At 28.3% G+C, this 10,629-nt stretch overlaps 1 protein-coding gene across 3 annotated transcripts in view; it reads left to right on the forward strand.

Annotated features, from left to right (window-relative positions):
* SLITRK5 (SLIT and NTRK like family member 5) overlaps positions 1–10,300 on the forward strand; it is a 99,465-nt gene extending 89,165 nt beyond the window's left edge. For all 3 annotated transcript variants that reach the window (XR_013174654.1, XR_013174653.1, XR_013174652.1), the window contains 2 exons: positions 7,692–7,809; positions 10,171–10,300. The gene's annotated coding sequence lies outside the window, so the exon portion shown is untranslated. The remainder of the gene's footprint in view (positions 1–7,691; positions 7,810–10,170) is intronic.
* The last annotated feature ends 329 nt before the right edge of the window (positions 10,301–10,629 follow it).

Here is a 10,629-nt window from a genome sequence, read left to right on the forward strand (position 1 = left end):
CCAGTAAATTATCCATATCCTTGGCAACATTTTCCCTCCCCCCATTTGTTTTTTTCAAAGGGAAAAGAACAAGCTTAATATACCATAATATTGCCGTGGGAAAAAATGTATCTTGTACTCTTCATCTGCCTCCTCCATATTAGATCCAGGATTAGAAAAGAAAGATAAATACCAGCATATGACTTCACATTCAGGTGGTTAAGATTTTTTTCAGTAGATTTGCCTTAAAAAAAATAGCAAAATCACTTTAACATTGTTATATGTAGACATGATATGTAAACATGACAGTGTTATATGAATTATAAAACAGAAATACAAAGAGGGATCACCCATGTAACTTAAGCTTTATTTCTTATTTATGCAGAAATAGTAAGATATAAGAATTACATGAAATTGAAACAGTTTTGAAAAGTATAATTAGCTTCCAAAGATAATTTGTTGATGCATTTTTCAAAGATTTGTAGAATGATATTATTTTCAAACCATACCTATTTCCACAATTTTGTAACACGTGACTGACTTACATCTTTATACTTCCCAAGATGAACATTTTTTAAACCTGAAAAGTATCAATTGTGTGATTTATGAACAAGATTATTTCTAATTTTTAAAATTAAAATTTCCCAGCTGTATCGAGAGAGTAAAAATTAACGCATCCTGGTTCTAGGAAACAGGATATAATTTTGATGTGCCAGAATTTTGAAACGATATAAATTTAGAATAAATTATTTTCTTCCTATCCATGGTTTCCTGCCAAGACATTACAATATAAAATAAAACACAAGTTTTATGTTTTCTGAAGATTTGATTTTTGATATTTCAGGTTCACTGAGTAAATAATTAGACTGGGAAACTCAGTATATACGATCGGATTAATGACCCCTGGAAAATTTCTTCACAAAATTTTAAAGAACAGCAATATGTAATGTTTCAGGCATCAATTAAAATGTGGATACAAACTAAGCTAACTCATTGTGCTTGTCTATCTCATATATTACATAATCACATGCAAGTATATTTCCAAGAGGATATTACAAAATATTATTTTACCTATGAGTATAGTGTAAAAAGTCAAATTAACTCAGAGAAAAGTAAGTATATTCCATGTAAATGTAGGTAATTTATATGCTAATTTGCAAAATTATTACAATTAAACTATTGATTGATGTTATGAGCTAATAAACTTTAACATAAAATCCATACTTGAAACACACTTAGTTCAAGCAAAATGATCACCTTTCCTTATGTGAAATGGAAAATTTGGCAAATTTCCTGGATACTCAGTAGGTCCCTCAGTACTGTTTCCTCAACCCAATAGGAAAATTGAACTAGTGTGTAATGAAAACAGCCACCCATAACATGAAAAAAGTGCATAATTTAAGAATTTGGTCTAAGATCATTTTCTTGCCTTAGTTCATTAATTTTATTCTTACTCCTATACTGTCAACAAATTCTTCAAGTTAAATGTCTCTTTTTCCCTATTTCAATTTTTTCCTATGACTCTCTTCTTTAGGTCTCCTCCCTCCCTCTTTTCTTCTCCCTTTCTGCTTTTTCTTCATTATGTTTCAGTGAGTAATGGAAAAAGTGAGAATAGTTCAGTCCCTGTTTAAACTGCCAAAAACTGGCTACTTAACATTGAGAGCTAAATAGATTGTTCTCAAAGTTACACTTCTCCAAATAAATGGAAATAAAGCAAAACACAAATATGCTCTCAGTTCATTGGGAAATATGCCCTTGTTGCAGTTTTCAGATAGCCCGAAATTAATATATTTGCAGAAATAGCAAAAATTTTGATATGACTGTTTTTAAAAGTGAATGTTTACCCTAAGAAAGATCTTTGTAATAGGAGAGGCCAATTTAAGCACTAGAAGCTAGGAACATTTAATTAATTGATGTTCAAAGGAATAATATGTGATGGTAATTAAACAGTTATCAAACTATCTAACATACAGATAATTTTCCTCAAACTCCTTGGAGCTCCCCATTATCATGAAAATACAAATATAATAACAACAGAAGTTAAAGTAGTTGTATGGGAAGAAGTCATGGGCCTAGAAATAATTACCTAACATCTTAATCCAAATGAATCACATATCCATTAATGTTGAATGTTTTGGTAGTTTTTTTAACCTCTAAGCATTTTTAATAATTAATTTTATTTTGAGTTTAGTGTATTTGTATACATATTCATGTATATTTCCATGAATATATATAAGTGTATATGACATAAAAAACAAATGTATTGTTAATCATTACATATGCAATGTTAAGCCAGTTTTCCTTATATTTAATATTTTTAAATATTTCAAGGATTCTTTCTTGTTCTGTGCTTTAGGAAGGTTATGAGGGGGCAGTAGAAAATAATCTGATGCAGTACAATCTTTGAGTAATACAATAATACAACATTTTTTTCTTCTTCTGGTTTTAGCAAAACATTTGGCTAACAAGACACAGGGTAAATATTCTTCATGGTAATTGCACCAGTACTATAAAATGAATAGTTTTGAATCCATTTGTAAAAGAAAATTTTATCCAAATTCAGTAGAAATATAGAAATATAGAATATTTCTTATAATGTTTGATATATCATAAATAAATATTTCATTAAAATTAATATAAGTAAATATTAAATAATTTGATATTCTCATATTCTGTTTAAGTCAGTTTATTAAATGTAATAGATCACATTGTGATAAGTATATCAGAGATATTTATTAGATATTAGGAAAGTTATTGTATAGAAAGACAATAATATTAAGGCTATGTTGAATGGAAATCTTCCAATTAGATTTCAAATTTTTTAATTAGGTATCTTATTAGTAAACATGAAGGAATACTGTATATTTCTATTATATACATGGTACATGTTAAAATACTCACATGTGTTTTTAAAAGTGGACGTTATGACCTATAATTTTCAAGAATGAATTGGGTTTGTTTCTATTTTTAATTCTATATATGCAAAGCTATGATTGTGGTTTTATAATGAAGGCTACCAATATCTTGATAAATTCTGGAAACACTTGGTTGCGGATCATTATATTTTAAGAAATATTTTCAACACCACAATATAAGATCAATTCAACTCTAATTGTTTTATTTCAATATTCACTAATGTATTCATATAAATATGCAAGTAGTGAAATTCTGATACTTTTTAGTGTTCAGAAATTTTCTTGCGCATTGATTTCTACCACAAGGGATAAATTCTAGTGTTCCTAACTGTAACATATTCTTTAAGAAATATATTGTACATTGCATTTAAAGCAAAATTTAATATTGGATATGTGAAACCAGAATTACTCTCTGTATTTTTAATTTGTAAATAGGTATTTGCCTATTTAAATAAAACAAGTAGGGTGAAAGTAACCCCATATTAATTGACTAGTAAAGTTCTTTGTCAGTTAATATCATTGAGATTATGAATAGCACTTTTATAGATAAGAGATTCATCAGGGTCATGTAGATCAAAATTTTAAATACTAAGTATAAAGTTAAATGTATTATGCCTATAACACTATATGCACATAAATTATGTATACAAAAATCACGCTTTAGGTTTGTTTCCTGGAGCCTGCCCATGCCAAAAAAAAAAAAAAAAAACACGTTTTATAACATTACAACTATAGAATTTTCTTTGCTCTATTTAAGCCCATAGTCAAAAGTGTGTTTCCCTTCTGAAACTCTAATAATAATGTAAAAACAATAGTTATATTTATTTAAGTCTTGAGTTTTAATATTTATGTTAAATTTCCACTTCCAAATATAAAATTTATAATAAGAATTTTCTTTGTACTACTCAACTTTATTCCTGCCAACTTCTCCTTGAAATAGGCTAATTCACTTACTATTTTTCCTATTTGTACTTTTTGTTTGATACTTAGGTTCCAGATTTTAAAATACATTTATGAACTAGCAATTGATGAAATTTAAATTATAATTTGTTCCATTCAACAGTATCCCTCAATTTCATGATTATCCTCTAAAGCCAATGAATAGCATTATTCACATAAGATACCACCAAATGTGAACGTTCAGATTTAAACTCACTCATAAAGGGCAGCAGATATTCAAAATCATTCATCAAACTGTCATTGAAACACAAAGAGTCAATGTTATGTTAGTTAAACCCACAGTTCTTAGATGAAAATTAAGTATCTTATCAGAAATTTTAACAAGAAAACAATTTAAATAAATATTGAGGACTCAGATTACAAATTTAAAATATTTCCCTGAAGGTGACAACAGTTTTTACAGAAAAACATTTCCAATTGATTTTTGTATATGTTTCTACATTTGTAAAATTGCTAATCCCATATGGTTTATCTTATCTTTTGACTTTAAAGTTAACTAGTTATGTCTTCATTTAAGAATTTTTACCTAAGGGAACGTATTTTTAGCATAGCATAAAATTGGGTCATCTTGTTGTCCCATTATTGCTTTGGTTTATAATTTTTATTTAACAGCTGTGTGCTCAAAGTTATACATAATCAAAATCATTCCTGTTTAATTATGGTGACAAAAATCAGCTTTTACCCCTAAAACTATAGGAGAAAAAGAAATTGACATATTTCTCCAATTCAGTCAAATTAATGTCCCCCGCCTCATCGTTAAGTTAAAAACATGATCACCTTACATCATTCCTAGTGTCACTGTCCAAGTACTAGGTAAACATGACAATGTGAGCATGAAAAAGTGGCATTTATATCATCAATATGGATTGGTCACACTAATAAGCATCTTTCTGTATGTCTAAAATATAGAACTGAAAAAATTAATGTTAATAATTTTAAATAATGCACTTTGATTAACAGGGTAGTTCACACAGTTTCTAAAATTTCACTCTCATGTGCTTACAAATGCAAAAGCAGGGCTCAGAAAGTGATTGCTTTCCTGAAAATCTGAATTTTATATAATCAGAGTTGTTTTATTTCTTTTTTAAAAAACAAATTTGAATTTGAATCCCTTTTGTCAAGATTAGCTTCAACCATATCGTCTTAACCTGGCAACTTCATACAATATACTGTTGGACTGTGAAAGCATTTGCGTTTTTCAGGCATATCTAAATAAAATTTTTTCCTCCAATAATAAAATCTGTGTATCATAATCATGGATTTTTAGGTACTGTTCTCCAGGAGCTCAATGCTTTATATATAATATATGACGTGGACTATATAGGTTTATGTTATCAATAAATCAATTGAATATAGGAACAAAATCACAAAAAGGGGAACTGGTTGACCTTTGATTGCTGTCGTATGAATTATTTGTTAATAATTTAAATGCAAATGTTAAAATTAATGAATTGCATTGATCTGGTGTCTCTCAGAGACACTAACTTAGATGATTTTGTAAAAAAAAACTGCACTGTCCGACAGTCACTTGATCATTGTAAGGAGAGCTGCAGGAATTGCATAAAAAGTATGTTAGTACAGAAGGATAATTACAATTGCAGCTTACATCAGAATATATTACAAAAATATCTAACTCTTGTTCTATTTGAAACAAAAGGTCAATTCAATAAAAATGATGTCTCACATCAAATAGTATGAGAATCACTTGCAGGAGGTGAAACAGAAGTTGGAAATTCTGATCCAACAGATTTAGGACCAAAAAAATAAAAAATAAACAAAAGGATACTGTTTTTTACTGTTTTTCAGTAAATTTAGAGAAAATGATGGGTAAAGAAAATATTAACTTTGAGGTTGTATTGCTGTGTTAAGAGTAAGTTATTGCAAACTGATACTTAACCTGCAGGAATTTTGAGAGCTAATGTAATGAAATTCTCAATATATTGAGATTCTTTGAAGTGTTTGTTTTCTCCTATTTTCGTTTTCACTTTTCTGAGATAGCAATTGACATGGTACATAAAGAAAGCTATATATATTGAACCTTTCTAACATTTTTTCTGACAAAATGGAAATTAATTTTGATATATACATCAAAGTTATATTTATATAAAGTATTATTAGTTGGATTTTTGTTCTTACAGTTGATTTGGTTTGGTGAGTTTGTAATCTTAACTTTTTTTGTCGTTGTGAAATATCATGTGCCTGAAATAGTATAATAATAGTTGCAAATTATTTACTGTTATTTTATACCAAGTGGTAGCCAGTAACAACAGGAAAAAAAAACAACAACAACAACAGAATAATAGTGCATCTAGAGTTCTAAATTATATTCCCGTTTCGGTCTCAAATTGAAGATGTGTCCTTTGGCAACATCCTTTGTGTTTCTGTCTTATTTTCAACTCGACAAAAATGAATATAATGTACTTTCTTTTTTTAAGAAGAGCTTGAAGTATTGTAGTTTTCTAAAGCTCCTACTGAGTGTATGTCGAGTGTGGATATTTCTAAAATAAGGATAATGCAATTAGTTATCTTTGCAATTTACACTATGTACCTATCATTAAGGTAATGATTATATCTTTCAAATGAAAAAAATTCACTCATTCTATCTCTGTGTGCATATACATATTAAATGTATATACAGTATTTTTCAAGTAGTGTTAGTTTGAAACGTACTTTTCCAATTTCTACATTAACATTTAAAAAAATAAAATTAATAGATAATTTGTAGCTCCTGATAGTAAGTTTAAAGGCACAGCTTTTTTAAAAATAACATAACTTATTAGTATAGTTTTATTGCTCTTATTGCATATACTTACTCTTGGAAATGAAAATATTTAGTTTTAGTATACTTTTAAAATATTTGATCAATATTTATTTCTCCAAAAATTGAATGTTATTTCTAAAGTAATTTCTAAAGTAGGGTAATGAGGTTTTTTCTTACCTTTGCTTATTCTGCTGGCATTTACCATATTCTGAAATTATGTATCAAGTATTTTCCATTATTTCATTTCCATTGTTTTATTTTAGTTTTAATTCTAACAATCCTAGAGATTGCAATTATTTTTTAGTTAAGATATCCTAATAAATAAAAGACAAAATTTATCAATAATCTGTGCCATATTCAAGAGATCGCTGGCCTGGAGCTTAATTTTTTTTTCATATACTTAAAGGGAAAAGATATAATAAATATGTGATATCTCATTAACATTTAAATATTCTTAGTTTGGAACGGAATAAATATTAATAATACTGACAGTTCTAATTTCCATTTATCTGCTCTGGTATAAATACAGGTAAACCAAGAATGACATAATTTTCACTCTGTATTTTTAATTATCATTACCACTTCTATATACTAGTTTCAGAGACGTCCTGATTTCCTCTAGTATGCCTAAAAGAATCTCTACAGATTGTTTTAACAAGAGAGCTCTAATGATTAGAATTTAAAATGATAGTAATGATAATATCTAATATTAATAAAATAATTAAATAATGACCTCCCTCTATCAATGAAAAGAAATCAAATGCATTAAAACTAATGTCTTGAAATATTGTAAGTGTAGCAAGTCAACACGTAATAAAAATGTCTTATTGTATAACATCTTGCAGTATTTGGACTGTTCAATACAAATATTACATTTCTACTCCATGCAACAGAGTAAATCCAGAATTATTTTAGCCTTTTTTTCTTCCAATTAATTGGCCAAAATTCATCTAAATAAATGTACAGTTGGAAAAACATACAGTTGAGATAATGGTTGTTTCTATCATCAGATCCGAGAACTGTGCCTGGCACTTAGTAGGTACTCACCTAATGAATTAACAAATATATATTTGTAGATGTCTACAGATTAAAGTGAATTCAGTGAATACCATACACTTCCTGAGTGGTGCATCCCATCACCATCTACCTTGGCATAAACTGTAAGGATGGCTGAAATATCAGTAAATATATTAGGTGAGTGTTTAGTACTGTGACATGCAAATTTCTGTAAGAATGCCATCTGGGGTGTTCCTGGTGAATTTTAAATATATTTTAAATAAATACAGATAATTTCTAAATGGCTTTACTTTTAGTCTACTGTTCCAAAAATGATCTAACAAGGAAAATGAAGACAAAAGGGGCACTTGGTCATAAAATCCATATCCAAATTTTTAATTTTAATTATTAATTTTTCTCTGTTGGCAGAAATGGCTAAATTTTCAAATAATTAAGAAAAGTCATGGTTACTGTTCTGCACTTACATTACTGAATTCAAGTTCTGAGCCTGGCTTAATAGAGATATTAGTGAAAATCTCAGGCATTTTCGAAAGATGTACTTCTGTTGTTTCTAAACCTGGTGAGATGTTTGTCTATTTACAAGGCTTTTGGAACACTGCAGGTCTTCCCCTGGGATTGAGAAAATCAGTTTGTCTTTTTAATGAGAATGTTACCTCTAGGCATAAAGTAATCCAGAAGGAATAATACATTCCTTAAGGCAGTTGCATAAATAGGGGACAGATTTTTCCCTGAGGCTGACTGCAAGTATTTTTCAGTGGGAGAGTTTTAATACTTCAAGATAATGCGTAAAGCAATGTGACTATAGGGTACAAATGTATTTTTGGATATATATTGACATGTTTTTCTAAGCTTTTAAAATTCTACCTCAATTATAATTTAGGAAATGTTATTTATTGTGAACTATTTTAGCTATCTTCATATTTTAACTATAATTAAATAGATCATCATTAGTATGTGATTTACATATATTGTTAGGGTTACAGTCAAGAGAACAAGAGGTTAAGTGAAGAGTACCTTCACAATTTCACTTACAAACCCAAGATGGCACAATTTTAGAAGCCTTTTAAGCTCTTTGGGTGCCAAAATATATATTCTTCATTCTCTCCATCCAAGCCTATTTAATTTTAACCTTGATGAACACTTGGATGTAAGGAATCAATTTATTGTCTTCATTTCTAATATTTTGGGAAGTTTATGAGAAGCTGTTTAATTTTGTTGCTGTAACTTTTGATCCCTCAACATTATATTGAAAATCCATATATTTCATAAATCATTATACTACAAAATTCAAAAATGAAGCTTAGGTTTTTGCATGTGGGAAGGATCCTCCAACCCCTGTCATTTTCTCTTTTGCCCTAATACAATATCAGCTTCCTATTATTAATATTCAGTTTAGCATCTGCTCAATTCAAGTTTCTACTTAGTATATGAAAATAAAAATAGTCTTTGATATTTAAAATAAGAAATAATTAACAGATCTGTGAATAAACCTGATTTAGCTACTTCTATGAGCATTCAAGTACCATTTAAACTAAAGTTAGCATATCTTTTGCAATTAATTTCATAAATCAGAAATATAAAATATAATGTTGAATAGTAGAGCTGCTTCCTCATATACTAGTGCGTAGTTAATGTTTTTAAAGAGGAAAATGGTTGGTTTTAGTAACGTGCATCTCTTTACCAAGCTTTGAAATGATTATCTAAGCTATAGTCATATGCAGATTTCTATTTACTTCTCTTTTTAAATGGGCATGTGGATAATCATATGAATGATTTAAACATTGTTTTGATAGTGTGAATTACATTTATGTTTGTTAAAATGGAAAAAATGGCATAAAATCTACATAACTGATAAAATATAAAGTTTTCAATATCGATAAAATATCACATCATGATATATCATATCTTATGCAAATTTTTGTAAAGTATCTTGATAAAGTCACATGCATATTTTCAAAAATTGAATATTTATATTAAAGTTCAGTAATATATAGATATAGATATTTAACCAAATATATAATATATAGGTATTTAACCAAAGCTGATATGTTTAAATTTCAATTTTATAACTATTTTTAAAAATAAAATTACGTTAAAGGTTGTGATATATGTGATGAGAAAGTGCTAGAGGCAAATTTACCTACAATGCCAGAGAAAGAAGACACAAATAATTTAAAGGAAAGAAGAAATTTTACTTAAAAACAATTGGAAAATATGTATGACAAATTCTAACCTAAGTCTGACCTATAGGTGTTTTGCATGGACATTTGATCATTAGTATGGATTTTTATACTTATTTTAACTAATACCAGTATCTGACATACATGTTAATGATATCCCCTTTGGAAATATCTGTTCAAAATAGAAAGATGAAAAAATAATAAATTATTTATGCCTACAGTGGGCCACTGTTATGGCATTTTTAAATGTGATAATAGAAGCAGCATTACTTGGTTTAGTTTTGCTCCCTAATATATTATATTTACTACTAATAAAAATTTCCCTCAATTTGAAAATCTTTCTCTTTCTATAAAACAGGAAATTTCCTCTGCAGAAGGAATGGGGCTACAAAGAAGCAAAGGAAACCAAGATTGTGATTCAGATCAAACTAAGACAACATTCAAAATAATAAAACCAATCTTAGTCTTAAGGAGTTCTGAATTTTGTATCTTTCAGGTAGTAAATAAATACATTCATCAATAAACATGATAATCACCTAGAAATTTTGGATAAATGATTTGAAAATAATTCTTGATTATTATCTGTTTCATACTGTCTTATTTTTATCTGTGATTATCTGTTGCGACATTGTTATCGATGTATATGTTGAAATATTGCAGGCATTAAACAAAATTCTCTTTGATCTGATTGTCTTCTAATGAATCGTGTTATTTCTGCTACTATTTTCCCCCCTTAGTCATTCTGTAATTGAAACCCTATGTAGATCTTGTCATCTGGAACTGGATATAAGGATGCTATGAAGAAAATCTCCCTAAG

Source organism: Tamandua tetradactyla, chromosome 4 (assembly GCF_023851605.1).
Source record: "Tamandua tetradactyla isolate mTamTet1 chromosome 4, mTamTet1.pri, whole genome shotgun sequence".
NCBI classification, from domain to species: domain Eukaryota; kingdom Metazoa; phylum Chordata; class Mammalia; order Pilosa; family Myrmecophagidae; genus Tamandua; species Tamandua tetradactyla.